Source organism: Oncorhynchus mykiss, chromosome 21 (assembly GCF_013265735.2).
Source record: "Oncorhynchus mykiss isolate Arlee chromosome 21, USDA_OmykA_1.1, whole genome shotgun sequence".
Taxonomy (NCBI): Eukaryota; Metazoa; Chordata; class Actinopteri; order Salmoniformes; family Salmonidae; genus Oncorhynchus; species Oncorhynchus mykiss.
In genome coordinates, this window is record NC_048585.1 from 59,779,171 (window position 1) to 59,795,383 (window position 16,213).

General features: G+C 43.6%; 23 non-coding genes across 23 annotated transcripts; all 23 read left to right on the top strand.

Annotated features, from left to right (window-relative positions):
• Positions 1-544: 544 nt before the first annotated feature.
• trnay-gua lies at positions 545-631 on the top strand. Its single transcript is given in 2 exon segments — positions 545-581; positions 596-631. It is a non-coding gene; the product is annotated as a tRNA-Tyr (tRNA).
• Positions 632-1,222: 591 nt separating this feature from the next.
• On the top strand, positions 1,223-1,309 carry trnay-gua. Its single transcript is given in 2 exon segments — positions 1,223-1,259; positions 1,274-1,309. It is a non-coding gene; the product is annotated as a tRNA-Tyr (tRNA).
• Positions 1,310-1,900: 591 nt separating this feature from the next.
• On the top strand, positions 1,901-1,987 carry trnay-gua. Its single transcript is given in 2 exon segments — positions 1,901-1,937; positions 1,952-1,987. It is a non-coding gene; the product is annotated as a tRNA-Tyr (tRNA).
• A 591-nt stretch (positions 1,988-2,578) lies between these two features.
• trnay-gua lies at positions 2,579-2,665 on the top strand. Its single transcript is given in 2 exon segments — positions 2,579-2,615; positions 2,630-2,665. It is a non-coding gene; the product is annotated as a tRNA-Tyr (tRNA).
• A 591-nt stretch (positions 2,666-3,256) lies between these two features.
• trnay-gua lies at positions 3,257-3,343 on the top strand. The gene is given in 2 exon segments: positions 3,257-3,293; positions 3,308-3,343. It is a non-coding gene; the product is annotated as a tRNA-Tyr (tRNA).
• A 591-nt stretch (positions 3,344-3,934) lies between these two features.
• trnay-gua lies at positions 3,935-4,021 on the top strand. The gene is given in 2 exon segments: positions 3,935-3,971; positions 3,986-4,021. It is a non-coding gene; the product is annotated as a tRNA-Tyr (tRNA).
• Positions 4,022-4,612: 591 nt separating this feature from the next.
• On the top strand, positions 4,613-4,699 carry trnay-gua. The gene is given in 2 exon segments: positions 4,613-4,649; positions 4,664-4,699. It is a non-coding gene; the product is annotated as a tRNA-Tyr (tRNA).
• Positions 4,700-5,290: 591 nt separating this feature from the next.
• On the top strand, positions 5,291-5,377 carry trnay-gua. The gene is given in 2 exon segments: positions 5,291-5,327; positions 5,342-5,377. It is a non-coding gene; the product is annotated as a tRNA-Tyr (tRNA).
• A 591-nt stretch (positions 5,378-5,968) lies between these two features.
• trnay-gua lies at positions 5,969-6,055 on the top strand. Its single transcript is given in 2 exon segments — positions 5,969-6,005; positions 6,020-6,055. It is a non-coding gene; the product is annotated as a tRNA-Tyr (tRNA).
• A 591-nt stretch (positions 6,056-6,646) lies between these two features.
• On the top strand, positions 6,647-6,733 carry trnay-gua. Its single transcript is given in 2 exon segments — positions 6,647-6,683; positions 6,698-6,733. It is a non-coding gene; the product is annotated as a tRNA-Tyr (tRNA).
• Positions 6,734-7,324: 591 nt separating this feature from the next.
• trnay-gua lies at positions 7,325-7,411 on the top strand. The gene is given in 2 exon segments: positions 7,325-7,361; positions 7,376-7,411. It is a non-coding gene; the product is annotated as a tRNA-Tyr (tRNA).
• A 591-nt stretch (positions 7,412-8,002) lies between these two features.
• trnay-gua lies at positions 8,003-8,089 on the top strand. The gene is given in 2 exon segments: positions 8,003-8,039; positions 8,054-8,089. It is a non-coding gene; the product is annotated as a tRNA-Tyr (tRNA).
• Positions 8,090-8,680: 591 nt separating this feature from the next.
• Positions 8,681-8,767, top strand: trnay-gua. Its single transcript is given in 2 exon segments — positions 8,681-8,717; positions 8,732-8,767. It is a non-coding gene; the product is annotated as a tRNA-Tyr (tRNA).
• Positions 8,768-9,358: 591 nt separating this feature from the next.
• Positions 9,359-9,445, top strand: trnay-gua. The gene is given in 2 exon segments: positions 9,359-9,395; positions 9,410-9,445. It is a non-coding gene; the product is annotated as a tRNA-Tyr (tRNA).
• Positions 9,446-10,035: 590 nt separating this feature from the next.
• On the top strand, positions 10,036-10,122 carry trnay-gua. The gene is given in 2 exon segments: positions 10,036-10,072; positions 10,087-10,122. It is a non-coding gene; the product is annotated as a tRNA-Tyr (tRNA).
• Positions 10,123-10,803: 681 nt separating this feature from the next.
• Positions 10,804-10,890, top strand: trnay-gua. Its single transcript is given in 2 exon segments — positions 10,804-10,840; positions 10,855-10,890. It is a non-coding gene; the product is annotated as a tRNA-Tyr (tRNA).
• A 681-nt stretch (positions 10,891-11,571) lies between these two features.
• Positions 11,572-11,658, top strand: trnay-gua. Its single transcript is given in 2 exon segments — positions 11,572-11,608; positions 11,623-11,658. It is a non-coding gene; the product is annotated as a tRNA-Tyr (tRNA).
• A 594-nt stretch (positions 11,659-12,252) lies between these two features.
• Positions 12,253-12,339, top strand: trnay-gua. Its single transcript is given in 2 exon segments — positions 12,253-12,289; positions 12,304-12,339. It is a non-coding gene; the product is annotated as a tRNA-Tyr (tRNA).
• A 585-nt stretch (positions 12,340-12,924) lies between these two features.
• trnay-gua lies at positions 12,925-13,013 on the top strand. Its single transcript is given in 2 exon segments — positions 12,925-12,962; positions 12,977-13,013. It is a non-coding gene; the product is annotated as a tRNA-Tyr (tRNA).
• A 594-nt stretch (positions 13,014-13,607) lies between these two features.
• Positions 13,608-13,694, top strand: trnay-gua. The gene is given in 2 exon segments: positions 13,608-13,644; positions 13,659-13,694. It is a non-coding gene; the product is annotated as a tRNA-Tyr (tRNA).
• A 594-nt stretch (positions 13,695-14,288) lies between these two features.
• trnay-gua lies at positions 14,289-14,375 on the top strand. The gene is given in 2 exon segments: positions 14,289-14,325; positions 14,340-14,375. It is a non-coding gene; the product is annotated as a tRNA-Tyr (tRNA).
• A 591-nt stretch (positions 14,376-14,966) lies between these two features.
• Positions 14,967-15,053, top strand: trnay-gua. Its single transcript is given in 2 exon segments — positions 14,967-15,003; positions 15,018-15,053. It is a non-coding gene; the product is annotated as a tRNA-Tyr (tRNA).
• Positions 15,054-15,644: 591 nt separating this feature from the next.
• trnay-gua lies at positions 15,645-15,731 on the top strand. The gene is given in 2 exon segments: positions 15,645-15,681; positions 15,696-15,731. It is a non-coding gene; the product is annotated as a tRNA-Tyr (tRNA).
• The last annotated feature ends 482 nt before the right edge of the window (positions 15,732-16,213 follow it).

Consider the following 16,213-nt stretch of genomic DNA (forward strand, 5'->3'; position numbering starts at 1 on the left):
CCATGACATGTGCTTGACAAAAAATATATTTCCCTGAGAGAAGAAATCTTCACTTGTTGACCTTTGATAGGAATGTTGGTAGAGCAGCAGAGAGTTCTCGAGATTGCAACAGTCCTTAGGTCGCTGATTCAGAAGAGTATAACTTTTTCTGCAGTTGTGCCAAGTTTTTGACTTATGCCTAGTGTTGCCCCAAAAGCAAGTCATTCCCTGAGCGGGAATCAAACCCAGGCAGCGGTGGTAAAAGAACCGAATCCTAACCACTAGACCAACAGGGAGATTGAAAAATACATTTTGCAAGCTAGGGGGCTAAACAGCGATTTTATTCCTCGGCTCACTTTTTATCTATTCCCAAATGCAACTACTTGCAATCTAAGGGGATGTAGCTCAGAGGAATAGAGCATTAGTTGAACGTACGAAGACCTGGGGGCAATCCTTAGCAGCTCCAAGAAACCACCAAACTCAGCAGATTCATTTCTTAAAGGGAACATATGCTGCTGCCAAACCTCTGACCATCTAGGTGATGGCGTTTGACTACATATTTTAACCTTCAATAGCTCAGTTGGTAGAGCGGAGGACTGTAGGTGAAATTGCTGTAATCCTTAGGTCGCTGGTTCAAATCTGGCTCGAAAGATTATACTTTTTCTTGTGGCTTACGCCAACTTTTTGACAGCAGTGTACCATGACATGTGCTTGACAAAAAAATATATTTCCCTGAGAGAAGAACTCTTCACTTGTTGACCTTTGATAGGAATGTTGGTAGAGCAGCAGAGAGTTCTCGAGATTGCAACAGTCCTTAGGTCGCTGACTCAGAAGAGTATAACTTTTTCTGCAGTTGTGCCAAGTTTTTGACTTATGCCTAGTGTTGCCCCAAAAGCAAGTCATTCCCTGAGCGGGAATCAAACCCAGGCCGCGGTGGTAAAATAACCGAATCCTAACCACTAGACCAACAGGGAGATTGAAAAATACATTTTGCAAGCTAGGGGGCTAAACAGCGATTTTATTCCTCGGCTCACTTTTTATCTATTCCCAAATGCAACTACTTGCAATCTAAGGGGATGTAGCTCAGAGGAATAGAGCATTAGTTGAACGTACGAAGACCTGGGGGCAATCCTTAGCAGCTCCAAGAAACCACCAAACTCAGCAGATTAATTTCTTAAAGGGAACATATGCTTCTGACAAACCTCTGACCATCTAGGTGATGGCGTTTGACTACATTTTTTATCCTTAGATAGCTCAGTTGGTAGAGCGGAGGACTGTAGGTGAAATTGCTGTAATCCTTAGGTCGCTGGTTTAAATCCGGCTCGAAGGATTGTACTTTTTCTTGTGGCTTACGGCAACTTTTTGACAGCAGTGAACCATGACATGTGCTTGACAAAAAAATATCTTTCCCTGAGAGAAGAAATCTTCACTTGTTGACCTTTGATAGGAATGTTGGTAGAGCAGCAGAGAGTTCTCGAGATTGCAACAGTCCTTAGGTCGCTGACTCAGAAGAGTATAACTTTTTCTGCAGTTGTGCCAAGTTTTTGACTTATGCCTAGTGTTGCCCCAAAAGCAAGTCATTCCCTGAGCGGGAATCAAACCCAGGCCGCGGTGGTAAAAGAACCGAATCCTAACCACTAGACCAACAGGGAGATTGAAAAATACATTTTGCAAGCTAGGGGGCTAAACAGCGATTTTATTCCTCGGCTCACTTTTTATCTATTCCCAAATGCAACTACTTGCAATCTAAGGGGATGTAGCTCAGAGGAATAGAGCATTAGTTGAACGTACGAAGACCTGGGGGCAATCCTTAGCAGCTCCAAGAAACCACCAAACTCAGCAGATTAATTTCTTAAAGGGAACATATGCTTCTGCCAAACCTCTGACCATCTAGGTGATGGCGTTTGACTACATTTTTTATCCTTCGATAGCTCAGTTGGTAGAGCGGAGGACTGTAGGTGAAGTTGCTGTAATCCTTAGGTCGCTGGTTCAAATCCGGCTCGAAGGATTGTACTTTTTCTTGTGGCTTACGGCAACTTTTTGACAGCAGTGTACCATGACATGTGCTTGACAAAAAAATATCTTTCCCTGAGAGAAGAAATCTTCACTTGTTGACCTTTGATAGGAATGTTGGTAGAGCAGCAGAGAGTTCTCGAGATTGCAACAGTCCTTAGGTCGCTGACTCAGAAGAGTATAACTTTTTCTGCAGTTGTGCCAAGTTTTTGACTTATGCCTAGTGTTGCCCCAAAAGCAAGTCATTCCCTGAGCGGGAATCAAACCCAGGCAGCGGTGGTAAAAGAACCGAATCCTAACCACTAGACCAACAGGGAGATTGAAAAATACATTTTGCAAGCTAGGGGGCTAAACAGCGATTTTATTCCTCGGCTCACTTTTTATCTATTCCCAAATGCAACTACTTGCAATCTAAGGGGATGTAGCTCAGAGGAATAGAGCATTAGTTGAACGTACGAAGACCTGGGGGCAATCCTTAGCAGCTCCAAGAAACCACCAAACTCAGCAGATTCATTTCTTAAAGGGAACATATGCTGCTGCCAAACCTCTGACCATCTAGGTGATGGCGTTTGACTACATATTTTAACCTTCAATAGCTCAGTTGGTAGAGCGGAGGACTGTAGGTGAAATTGCTGTAATCCTTAGGTCGCTGGTTCAAATCTGGCTCGAAAGATTATACTTTTTCTTGTGGCTTACGCCAACTTTTTGACAGCAGTGTACCATGACATGTGCTTGACAAAAAAATATATTTCCCTGAGAGAAGAACTCTTCACTTGTTGACCTTTGATAGGAATGTTGGTAGAGCAGCAGAGAGTTCTCGAGATTGCAACAGTCCTTAGGTCGCTGACTCAGAAGAGTATAACTTTTTCTGCAGTTGTGCCAAGTTTTTGACTTATGCCTAGTGTTGCCCCAAAAGCAAGTCATTCCCTGAGCGGGAATCAAACCCAGGCCGCGGTGGTAAAATAACCGAATCCTAACCACTAGACCAACAGGGAGATTGAAAAATACATTTTGCAAGCTAGGGGGCTAAACAGCGATTTTATTCCTCGGCTCACTTTTTATCTATTCCCAAATGCAACTACTTGCAATCTAAGGGGATGTAGCTCAGAGGAATAGAGCATTAGTTGAACGTACGAAGACCTGGGGGCAATCCTTAGCAGCTCCAAGAAACCACCAAACTCAGCAGATTAATTTCTTAAAGGGAACATATGCTTCTGACAAACCTCTGACCATCTAGGTGATGGCGTTTGACTACATTTTTTATCCTTAGATAGCTCAGTTGGTAGAGCGGAGGACTGTAGGTGAAATTGCTGTAATCCTTAGGTCGCTGGTTTAAATCCGGCTCGAAGGATTGTACTTTTTCTTGTGGCTTACGGCAACTTTTTGACAGCAGTGAACCATGACATGTGCTTGACAAAAAAATATCTTTCCCTGAGAGAAGAAATCTTCACTTGTTGACCTTTGATAGGAATGTTGGTAGAGCAGCAGAGAGTTCTCGAGATTGCAACAGTCCTTAGGTCGCTGACTCAGAAGAGTATAACTTTTTCTGCAGTTGTGCCAAGTTTTTGACTTATGCCTAGTGTTGCCCCAAAAGCAAGTCATTCCCTGAGCGGGAATCAAACCCAGGCCGCGGTGGTAAAAGAACCGAATCCTAACCACTAGACCAACAGGGAGATTGAAAAATACATTTTGCAAGCTAGGGGGCTAAACAGCGATTTTATTCCTCGGCTCACTTTTTATCTATTCCCAAATGCAACTACTTGCAATCTAAGGGGATGTAGCTCAGAGGAATAGAGCATTAGTTGAACGTACGAAGACCTGGGGGCAATCCTTAGCAGCTCCAAGAAACCACCAAACTCAGCAGATTAATTTCTTAAAGGGAACATATGCTTCTGCCAAACCTCTGACCATCTAGGTGATGGCGTTTGACTACATTTTTTATCCTTCGATAGCTCAGTTGGTAGAGCGGAGGACTGTAGGTGAAGTTGCTGTAATCCTTAGGTCGCTGGTTCAAATCCGGCTCGAAGGATTGTACTTTTTCTTGTGGCTTACGGCAACTTTTTGACAGCAGTGTACCATGACATGTGCTTGACAAAAAAATATCTTTCCCTGAGAGAAGAAATCTTCACTTGTTGACCTTTGATAGGAATGTTGGTAGAGCAGCAGAGAGTTCTCGAGATTGCAACAGTCCTTAGGTCGCTGACTCAGAAGAGTATAACTTTTTCTGCAGTTGTGCCAAGTTTTTGACTTATGCCTAGTGTTGCCCCAAAAGCAAGTCATTCCCTGAGCGGGAATCAAACCCAGGCAGCGGTGGTAAAAGAACCGAATCCTAACCACTAGACCAACAGGGAGATTGAAAAATACATTTTGCAAGCTAGGGGGCTAAACAGCGATTTTATTCCTCGGCTCACTTTTTATCTATTCCCAAATGCAACTACTTGCAATCTAAGGGGATGTAGCTCAGAGGAATAGAGCATTAGTTGAACGTACGAAGACCTGGGGGCAATCCTTAGCAGCTCCAAGAAACCACCAAACTCAGCAGATTAATTTCTTAAAGGGAACATATGCTTCTGCCAAACCTCTGACCATCTAGGTGATGGCGTTTGACTACATTTTTTATCCTTCGATAGCTCAGTTGGTAGAGCGGAGGACTGTAGGTGAAATTGCTGTAATCCTTAGGTCGCTGGTTCAAATCCGGCTCGAAGGATTGTACTTTTTCTTGTGGCTTACGGCAACTTTTTGACAGCAGTGTACCATGACATGTGCTTGACAAAAAAATATCTTTCCCTGAGAGAAGAAATCTTCACTTGTTGACCTTTGATAGGAATGTTGGTAGAGCAGCAGAGAGTTCTCGAGATTGCAACAGTCCTTAGGTCGCTGACTCAGAAGAGTATAACTCTTTCTGCAGTTGTGCCAAGTTTTTGACTTATGCCTAGTGTTGCCCCAAAAGCAAGTCATTCCCTGAGCGGGAATCAAACCCAGGCAGCGGTGGTAAAAGAACCGAATCCTAACCACTAGACCAACAGGGAGATTGAAAAATACATTTTGCAAGCTAGGGGGCTAAACAGCGATTTTATTCCTCGGCTCACTTTTTATCTATTCCCAAATGCAACTACTTGCAATCTAAGGGGATGTAGCTCAGAGGAATAGAGCATTAGTTGAACGTACGAAGACCTGGGGGCAATCCTTAGCAGCTCCAAGAAACCACCAAACTCAGCAGATTAATTTCTTAAAGGGAACATATGCTTCTGCCAAACCTCTGACCATCTAGGTGATGGCGTTTGACTACATTTTTTATCCTTCGATAGCTCAGTTGGTAGAGCGGAGGACTGTAGGTGAAATTGCTGTAATCCTTAGGTCGCTGGTTCAAATCCGGCTCGAAGGATTGTACTTTTTCTTGTGGCTTACGGCAACTTTTTGACAGCAGTGAACCATGACATGTGCTTGACAAAAAAATATCTTTCCCTGAGAGAAGAAATCTTCACTTGTTGACCTTTGATAGGAATGTTGGTAGAGCAGCAGAGAGTTCTCGAGATTGCAACAGTCCTTAGGTCGCTGATTCAGAAGAGTATAACTTTTTCTGCAGTTGTGCCAAGTTTTTGACTTATGCCTAGTGTTGCCCCAAAAGCAAGTCATTCCCTGAGCGGGAATCAAACCCAGGCAGCGGTGGTAAAAGAACCGAATCCTAACCACTAGACCAACAGGGAGATTGAAAAATACATTTTGCAAGCTAGGGGGCTAAACAGCGATTTTATTCCTCGGCTCACTTTTTATCTATTCCCAAATGCAACTACTTGCAATCTAAGGGGATGTAGCTCAGAGGAATAGAGCATTAGTTGAACGTACGAAGACCTGGGGGCAATCCTTAGCAGCTCCAAGAAACCACCAAACTCAGCAGATTAATTTCTTAAAGGGAACATATGCTGCTGCCAAACCTCTGACCATCTAGGTGATGGCGTTTGACTATATTCTTTACCCTTCGATAGCTCAGTTGGTAGAGGGGAGGACTGTAGGTGAAATTGCTGTAATCCTTAGGTTGCTGGTTCAAATCTAGCTCGAAGGATTGTACTTTTTCTTGTGGCTTACGCCAACTTTTTGACAGCAGTGTACCATGACATGTGCTTGACAAAAAAATATATTTCCCTGAGAGAAGAAATCTTCACTTGTTGACCTTTGATAGGAATGTTGGTAGAGCAGCAGAGAGTTCTCGAGATTGCAACAGTCCTTAGGTCGCTGACTCAGAAGAGTATAACTTTTTCTGCAGTTGTGCCAAGTTTTTGACTTATGCCTAGTGTTGCCCCAAAAGCAAGTCATTCCCTGAGCGGGAATCAAACCCAGGCCGCGGTGGTAAAATAACCGAATCCTAACCACTAGACCAACAGGGAGATTGAAAAATACATTTTGCAAGCTAGGGGGCTAAACAGCGATTTTATTCCTCGGCTCACTTTTTATCTATTCCCAAATGCAACTACTTGCAATCTAAGGGGATGTAGCTCAGAGGAATAGAGCATTAGTTGAACGTACGAAGACCTGGGGGCAATCCTTAGCAGCTCCAAGAAACCACCAAACTCAGCAGATTAATTTCTTAAAGGGAACATATGCTTCTGACAAACCTCTGACCATCTAGGTGATGGCGTTTGACTACATTTTTTATCCTTAGATAGCTCAGTTGGTAGAGCGGAGGACTGTAGGTGAAATTGCTGTAATCCTTAGGTCGCTGGTTTAAATCCGGCTCGAAGGATTGTACTTTTTCTTGTGGCTTACGGCAACTTTTTGACAGCAGTGAACCATGACATGTGCTTGACAAAAAAATATCTTTCCCTGAGAGAAGAAATCTTCACTTGTTGACCTTTGATAGGAATGTTGGTAGAGCAGCAGAGAGTTCTCGAGATTGCAACAGTCCTTAGGTCGCTGACTCAGAAGAGTATAACTTTTTCTGCAGTTGTGCCAAGTTTTTGACTTATGCCTAGTGTTGCCCCAAAAGCAAGTCATTCCCTGAGCGGGAATCAAACCCAGGCCGCGGTGGTAAAAGAACCGAATCCTAACCACTAGACCAACAGGGAGATTGAAAAATACATTTTGCAAGCTAGGGGGCTAAACAGCGATTTTATTCCTCGGCTCACTTTTTATCTATTCCCAAATGCAACTACTTGCAATCTAAGGGGATGTAGCTCAGAGGAATAGAGCATTAGTTGAACGTACGAAGACCTGGGGGCAATCCTTAGCAGCTCCAAGAAACCACCAAACTCAGCAGATTAATTTCTTAAAGGGAACATATGCTTCTGCCAAACCTCTGACCATCTAGGTGATGGCGTTTGACTACATTTTTTATCCTTCGATAGCTCAGTTGGTAGAGCGGAGGACTGTAGGTGAAGTTGCTGTAATCCTTAGGTCGCTGGTTCAAATCCGGCTCGAAGGATTGTACTTTTTCTTGTGGCTTACGGCAACTTTTTGACAGCAGTGTACCATGACATGTGCTTGACAAAAAAATATCTTTCCCTGAGAGAAGAAATCTTCACTTGTTGACCTTTGATAGGAATGTTGGTAGAGCAGCAGAGAGTTCTCGAGATTGCAACAGTCCTTAGGTCGCTGACTCAGAAGAGTATAACTTTTTCTGCAGTTGTGCCAAGTTTTTGACTTATGCCTAGTGTTGCCCCAAAAGCAAGTCATTCCCTGAGCGGGAATCAAACCCAGGCAGCGGTGGTAAAAGAACCGAATCCTAACCACTAGACCAACAGGGAGATTGAAAAATACATTTTGCAAGCTAGGGGGCTAAACAGCGATTTTATTCCTCGGCTCACTTTTTATCTATTCCCAAATGCAACTACTTGCAATCTAAGGGGATGTAGCTCAGAGGAATAGAGCATTAGTTGAACGTACGAAGACCTGGGGGCAATCCTTAGCAGCTCCAAGAAACCACCAAACTCAGCAGATTAATTTCTTAAAGGGAACATATGCTTCTGCCAAACCTCTGACCATCTAGGTGATGGCGTTTGACTACATTTTTTATCCTTCGATAGCTCAGTTGGTAGAGCGGAGGACTGTAGGTGAAATTGCTGTAATCCTTAGGTCGCTGGTTCAAATCCGGCTCGAAGGATTGTACTTTTTCTTGTGGCTTACGGCAACTTTTTGACAGCAGTGTACCATGACATGTGCTTGACAAAAAAATATCTTTCCCTGAGAGAAGAAATCTTCACTTGTTGACCTTTGATAGGAATGTTGGTAGAGCAGCAGAGAGTTCTCGAGATTGCAACAGTCCTTAGGTCGCTGACTCAGAAGAGTATAACTCTTTCTGCAGTTGTGCCAAGTTTTTGACTTATGCCTAGTGTTGCCCCAAAAGCAAGTCATTCCCTGAGCGGGAATCAAACCCAGGCAGCGGTGGTAAAAGAACCGAATCCTAACCACTAGACCAACAGGGAGATTGAAAAATACATTTTGCAAGCTAGGGGGCTAAACAGCGATTTTATTCCTCGGCTCACTTTTTATCTATTCCCAAATGCAACTACTTGCAATCTAAGGGGATGTAGCTCAGAGGAATAGAGCATTAGTTGAACGTACGAAGACCTGGGGGCAATCCTTAGCAGCTCCAAGAAACCACCAAACTCAGCAGATTAATTTCTTAAAGGGAACATATGCTTCTGCCAAACCTCTGACCATCTAGGTGATGGCGTTTGACTACATTTTTTATCCTTCGATAGCTCAGTTGGTAGAGCGGAGGACTGTAGGTGAAATTGCTGTAATCCTTAGGTCGCTGGTTCAAATCCGGCTCGAAGGATTGTACTTTTTCTTGTGGCTTACGGCAACTTTTTGACAGCAGTGAACCATGACATGTGCTTGACAAAAAAATATCTTTCCCTGAGAGAAGAAATCTTCACTTGTTGACCTTTGATAGGAATGTTGGTAGAGCAGCAGAGAGTTCTCGAGATTGCAACAGTCCTTAGGTCGCTGATTCAGAAGAGTATAACTTTTTCTGCAGTTGTGCCAAGTTTTTGACTTATGCCTAGTGTTGCCCCAAAAGCAAGTCATTCCCTGAGCGGGAATCAAACCCAGGCAGCGGTGGTAAAAGAACCGAATCCTAACCACTAGACCAACAGGGAGATTGAAAAATACATTTTGCAAGCTAGGGGGCTAAACAGCGATTTTATTCCTCGGCTCACTTTTTATCTATTCCCAAATGCAACTACTTGCAATCTAAGGGGATGTAGCTCAGAGGAATAGAGCATTAGTTGAACGTACGAAGACCTGGGGGCAATCCTTAGCAGCTCCAAGAAACCACCAAACTCAGCAGATTAATTTCTTAAAGGGAACATATGCTGCTGCCAAACCTCTGACCATCTAGGTGATGGCGTTTGACTATATTCTTTACCCTTCGATAGCTCAGTTGGTAGAGGGGAGGACTGTAGGTGAAATTGCTGTAATCCTTAGGTTGCTGGTTCAAATCTAGCTCGAAGGATTGTACTTTTTCTTGTGGCTTACGCCAACTTTTTGACAGCAGTGTACCATGACATGTGCTTGACAAAAAATATATTTCCCTGAGAGAAGAAATCTTCACTTGTTGACCTTTGATAGGAATGTTGGTAGAGCAGCAGAGAGTTCTCGAGAATGCAACAGTCCGTATGTCGCTGACTCAGAAGAGTATAACTTTTTCTGCAGTTGTGCCAAGTTTTTGACTTATGCCTAGTGTTTACCCAAAAGCAAGTCATTCCCTGAGCGGGAATCAAACCCAGGCCGCGGTGGTAAAATAAATGAATCCTAACCACTAGACCAACAGGGAGAGAGAAAAATACTTTTCGCAAGCTAGGGGGCTAAACAGCGATTTTATTCCTCGGCTCACTTTTTGTCTATTCCCAAATGCAACTACTTGCAATCTAAGGGGATGTAGCTCAGAGGACTAGAGCATTAGTTGAATGTACGAAGACCTGGGGGCAATCCTTAGCAGCTCCAAGAAACCACCAAACTCAGCAGATTAATTTCTTAAAGGGAACATATGCTTCTGCCAAACCTCTGACCATCTAGGTGATGGCGTTTGACTACATTTTTTATCCTTCGATAGCTCAGTTGGTAGAGCGGAGGACTGTAGGTGTAATTGCTGTAATCCTTAGGTCGCTGGTTCAAATCCGGCTCGAAGGATTGTACTTTTTCTTGTGGCTTACGGCAACTTTTTGACAGCAGTGTTACCATGACATGTGCTTGACAAAAAAAATATTTCCCTGAGAGAAGAAATCTTCACTTGTTGACCTTTGATAGGAATGTTGGTAGAGCAGCAGAGAGTTCTCGAGATTGCAACAGTCCTTAGGTCGCTGATTCAGAAGAGTATAACTTTTTCTGCAGTTGTGCCAAGTTTTTGACTTATGCCTAGTGTTTCCCCAAAAGCAAGTCATTCCCTGAGCGGGAATCAAACCCAGGCCGCGGTGGTAAAAGAACCGAATCCTTACCACTAGACCAACAGGGAGAGAGAAAAATACATTTCGCAAGCTAGGGGGCTAAACAGCGATTTTATTCCTCGGCTCACTTTTTGTCTATTCCCAAATGCAACTACTTGCAATCTAAGGGGATGTAGCTCAGAGGAATAGAGCATTAGTTGAACGTACGAAGACCTGGGGGCAATCCTCAGCAGCTCCAAGAAACCACCAAACTCAGCAGATTAATTTCTTAAAGGGAACATATGCTTCTGCCAAATCAAAGACCTGGGGGCAATCCTTAGCAGCACCAAGAAACCACCAAACTCAGCAGATTAATTTCTTAAAGGGAACATATGCTTCTGCCAAACCTCTGACCATCTAGGTGATGGCGTTTGACTACATTTTTTATCCTTCGATAGCTCAGTTGGTAGAGCGGAGGACTGTAGGTGAAATTGCTGTAATCCTTAGGTCGCTGGTTCAAATCCGGCTCGAAGGATTGTACTTTTTCTTGTGGCTTACGCCAACTTTTTGACAGCAGTGTACCATGACATGTGCTTGACAAAAAAATATCTTTCCCTGAGAGAAGAAATCTTCACTTGTTGACCTTTGATAGGAATGTTGGTAGAGCAGCAGAGAGTTCTCGAGATTGCAACAGTCCTTAGGTCGCTGATTCAGAAGAGTATAACTTTTTCTGCAGTTGTGCCAAGTTTTTGACTTATGCCTAGTGTTTCCCCAAAAGCAAGTCATTCCCTGAGCGGGAATCAAACCCAGGCCGCGGTGGTAAAAGAACCGAATCCTTACCACTAGACCAACAGGGAGAGAGAAAAATACATTTCGCAAGCTAGGGGGCTAAACAGCGATTTTATTCCTCGGCTCACTTTTTGTCTATTCCCAAATGCAACTACTTGCAATCTAAGGGGATGTAGCTCAGAGGAATAGAGCATTAGTTGAACGTACGAAGACCTGGGGGCAATCCTCAGCAGCTCCAAGAAACCACCAAACTCAGCAGATTAATTTCTTAAAGGGAACATATGCTTCTGCCAAATCAAAGACCTGGGGGCAATCCTTAGCAGCACCAAGAAACCACCAAACTCAGCAGATTAATTTCTTAAAGGGAACATATGCTTCTGCCAAACCTCTGACCATCTAGGTGATGGCGTTTGACTACATTTTTTATCCTTCGATAGCTCAGTTGGTAGAGCGGAGGACTGTAGGTGAAATTGCTGTAATCCTTAGGTCGCTGGTTCAAATCCGGCTCGAAGGATTGTACTTTTTCTTGTGGCTTACGCCAACTTTTTGACAGCAGTGTACCATGACATGTGCTTGACAAAAAAATATCTTTCCCTGAGAGAAGAAATCTTCACTTGTTGACCTTTGATAGGAATGTTGGTAGAGCAGCAGAGAGTTCTCGAGATTGCAACAGTCCTTAGGTCGCTGATTCAGAAGAGTATAACTTTTTCTGCAGTTGTGCCAAGTTTTTGACTTATGCCTAGTGTTTCCCCAAAAGCAAGTCATTTCCCTGAGCGGGAATCAAACCCAGGCCGCGGTGGTAAAAGAACCGAATCCTTACCACTAGACCAACAGGGAGATGAGAAAAATACATTTCGCAAGCTAGGGGGCTAAACAGCGATTTTATTCCTCGGCTCACTTTTTAGTCTATTCCCAAATGCAACTACTTGCAATCTAAGGGGATGTAGCTCAGAGGACTAGAGCATTAGTTGAACGTACGAAGACCTGGGGGCAATCCTTAGCAGCTCCAAGAAACCACCAAACTCAGCAGATTAATTTCTTAAAGGGAACATATGCTTCTGCCAAACCTCTGACCATCTAGGTGATGGCGTTTGACTACATTTTTTATCCTTCGATAGCTCAGTTGGTAGAGCGGAGGACTGTAGGTGAAGTTGCTGTAATCCTTAGGTCGCTGGTTCAAATCCGGCTCGAAGGATTGTACTTGTGGCTTATGGCAACTTTTTGACAGCAGTGAACCATGACATGTGCTTGACAAAAAATATCTTTCCCTGAGAGAAGAAATCTTCACTTGTTGACCTTTGATAGGAATGTTGGTAGAGCAGCAGAGAGTTCTCGAGATTGCAACAGTCCTTAGGTCGCTGACTCAGAAGAGTATAACTTTTTCTGCAGTTGTGCCAAGTTTTTGACTTATGCCTAGTGTTTCCCCAAAAGCAAGTCATTCCCTGAGCGGGAATCAAACCCAGGCCTTGGTGGTAAAAGAACCGAATCCTAACCACTAGACCAACAGGGAGAGAGAAAAATACTTTTTGCAAGCTAGGGGGCTAAACAGCTATTTTATTCCTCGGCTCACTTTTTATCTATTCCCAAATGCAACTACTTGCAATCTAAGGGGATGTAGCTCAGAGGACTAGAGCATTAGTTGAACGTACGAAGACCTGGGGGCAATCCTCAGCAGCTCCAAGAAACCACCAAACTCAGCAGATTAATTTCTTAAAGGGAACATATGCTTCTGACAAACCTCTGACCATCTAGGTGATGGCGTTTGACTACATTTTTTGATCCTTCGATAGCTCAGTTGGTAGAGCTGGAGGACTGTAGGTGAAATTGCTGTAATCCTTAGGTTCGCTGGTTCAAATCCGGCTCGAAGGATTGTACTTTTTCTTGTGGCTTACGGCAACTTTTTGACAGCAGTGAACCATGACATGTGCTTGACAAAAAGATATCTTTCCCTGAGAGAAGAAATCTTCACTTGTTGACCTTTGATAGGAATGTTGGTAGAGCAGTAGAGAGTTCTCGAGATTGCAACAGTCCTTAGGTCGCTGACTCAGAAGAGTATAACTTTTTCTGCAGTTGTGCCAAGTTTTTGACTTATGCCTAGTGTTGCCCCAAAAGTAAGTCATTCCCTGAGCGGGAATCAAACCCAGGCAGCGGTGGTAAAAGAACCGAATCCTAACCACTAGACCAACAGGGAGAGATGAAAAATACATTTTGCAAGCTACGGGGCTAAACAGCGATTTTATTCCTCGGCTCACTTTTTATCTATTTCCCAAATGCAACTACTTGCAATCTAAGGGGATGTAGCTCAGAGGAATAGAGCATTAGTTGAACGTACGAAGACCTGGGGGCAATCCTTAGCAGCTCCAAGAAACCACCAAACTCAGCAGATTAATTTCTTAAAGGGAACATATGCTGCTGCCAAACCTCTGACCATCTAGGTGATGGCGTTTGACTACATATTTTTAACCTTCGATAGCTCAGTTGGTAGAGCGGAGGACTGTAGGTGAAATTGCTGTAATCCTTAGGTCGCTGGTTCAAATCTGGCTCGAAGGATTGTACTTTTTCTTGTGGCTTACGCCAACTTATTGACAGCAGTGTACCATGACATGTGCTTGACAAAAAAATATATTTCCCTGAGAGAAGAAATCTTCACTTGTTGACCTTTGATAGGAATGTTGGTAGAGCAACAAAGAGTTCTCGAGATTGCAACAGTCCGTATGTCGCTGACTCAGAAGAGTATAACTTATTCTGCAGTTGTTCCAAGTTTTTGACATTATGCCTAGTGTTTACCCAAAAGCAAGTCATTCCCTGAGCGGGAATCAAACCCAGGCCGCGGTGGTAATAGAACCTGAATCCTTACCACTAGACCAACAGGGAGAGAGAAAAATACATTTTCGCAAGCTAGGGGGCTAAACAGCGATTTTATTCCTCGGCTCACTTTTTGTCTATTCCCAAATGCAACTACTTGCAATCTAAGGGGATGTAGCTCAGAGGAATAGAGCATTAGTTGAACGTACGAAGACCTGGGGGCAATCCTTAGCAGCTCCAAGAAACCACCAAACTCAGCAGATTAATTTCTTAAAGGGAACATATGCTGCTGCCAAACCTCTGACCATCTAGGTGATGGCGTTTGACTACATTTTTTATCCTTCGATAGCTCAGTTGGTAGAGCGGAGGACTGTAGGTGAAATTGCTGTAATCCTTAGGTCGCTGGTTCAAATCCGGCTCGAAGGATTGTACTTTTTCTTGTGGCTTACGGCAACTTTTTGACAGCAGTGAACCATGACATGTGCTTGACAAAAAAATATCTTTCCCTGAGAGAAGAAATCTTCACTTGTTGACCTTTGATAGGAATGTTGGTAGAGCAGCAGAGAGTTCTCGAGATTGCAACAGTCCTTAGGTCGCTGATTCAGAAGAGTATAACTTTTTCTGCAGTTGTGCCAAGTTTTTGAATTATGCCTAGTGTTGCCCCAAAAGCAAGTCATTCCCTGAGCGGGAATCAAACCCAGGCAGCGGTGGTAAAAGAACCGAATCCTAACCACTAGACCAACAGGGAGATTGAAAAATACATTTTGCAAGCTAGGGGGCTAAACAGCGATTTTATTCCTCGGCTCACTTTTTATCTATTCCCAAATGCAACTACTTGCAATCTAAGGGGATGTAGCTCAGAGGAATAGAGCATTAGTTGAACGTACGAAGACCTGGGGGCAATCCTTAGCAGCTCCAAGAAACCACCAAACTCAGCAGATTCATTTCTTAAAGGGAACATATGCTGCTGCCAAACCTCTGACCATCTAGGTGATGGCGTTTGACTACATATTTTAACCTTCAATAGCTCAGTTGGTAGAGCGGAGGACTGTAGGTGAAATTGCTGTAATCCTTAGGTCGCTGGTTCAAATCTGGCTCGAAAGATTGTACTTTTTCTTGTGGCTTACGCCAACTTTTTGACAGCAGTGTACCATGACATGTGCTTGACAAAAAAATATATTTCCCTGAGAGAAGAAATCTTCACTTGTTGACCTTTGATAGGAATGTTGGTAGAGCAGCAGAGAGTTCTCGAGATTGCAACAGTCCGTATGTCGCTGACTCAGAAGAGTATAACTTATTCTGCAGTTGTTCCAAGTTTTTGAATTATGCCTAGTGTTTACCCAAAAGCAAGTCATTCCCTGAGCGGGAATCAAACCCAGGCCGCGGTGGTAAAAGAACCGAATCCTAACCACTAGACCAACAGGGAGAGAGGAAAATACATTTTGCAGGCTAGGGGGCTAAACAGCGATTTTATTCCTCGGCTCACTTTTTGTCTATTCCCAAATGCAACTACTTGCAATCTAAGGGGATGTAGCTCAGAGGAATAGAGCATTAGTTGAACGTACGAAGACCTGGGGGCAATCCTTAGCAGCTCCAAGAAACCACCAAACTCAGCAGATTAATTTCTTAAAGGGAACATATGCTTCTGACAAACCTCTGACCATCTAGGTGATGGCGTTTGACTACATTTTTTATCCTTAGATAGCTCAGTTGGTAGAGCGGAGGACTGTAGGTGAAATTGCTGTAATCCTTAGGTCGCTGGTTTAAATCCGGCTCGAAGGATTGTACTTTTTCTTGTGGCTTACGGCAACTTTTTGACAGCAGTGAACCATGACAAGTGCTTGACAAAAAAATATCTTTCCCTGAGAGAAGAAATCTTCACTTGTTGACCTTTGATAGGAATGTTGGTAGAGCAGCAGAGAGTTCTCGAGATTGCAACAGTCCTTAGGTCGCTGACTCAGAAGAGTATAACTTTTTCTGCAGTTGTGCCAAGTTTTTGACTTATGCCTAGTGTTGCCCCAAAAGTAAGTCATTCCCTGAGCGGGAATCAAACCCAGGCAGCGGTGGTAAAAGAACCGAATCCTAACCACTAGACCAACAGGGAGATTGAAAAATACATTTTGCAAGCTAGGGGGCTAAACAGCGATTTTATTCCTCGGCTCACTTTTTATCTATTCCCAAATGCAACTACTTGCAATCTAAGGGGATGTAGCTCAGAGGAATAGAGCATTAGTTGAACGTACGAAGACCTGGGGGCAATCCTT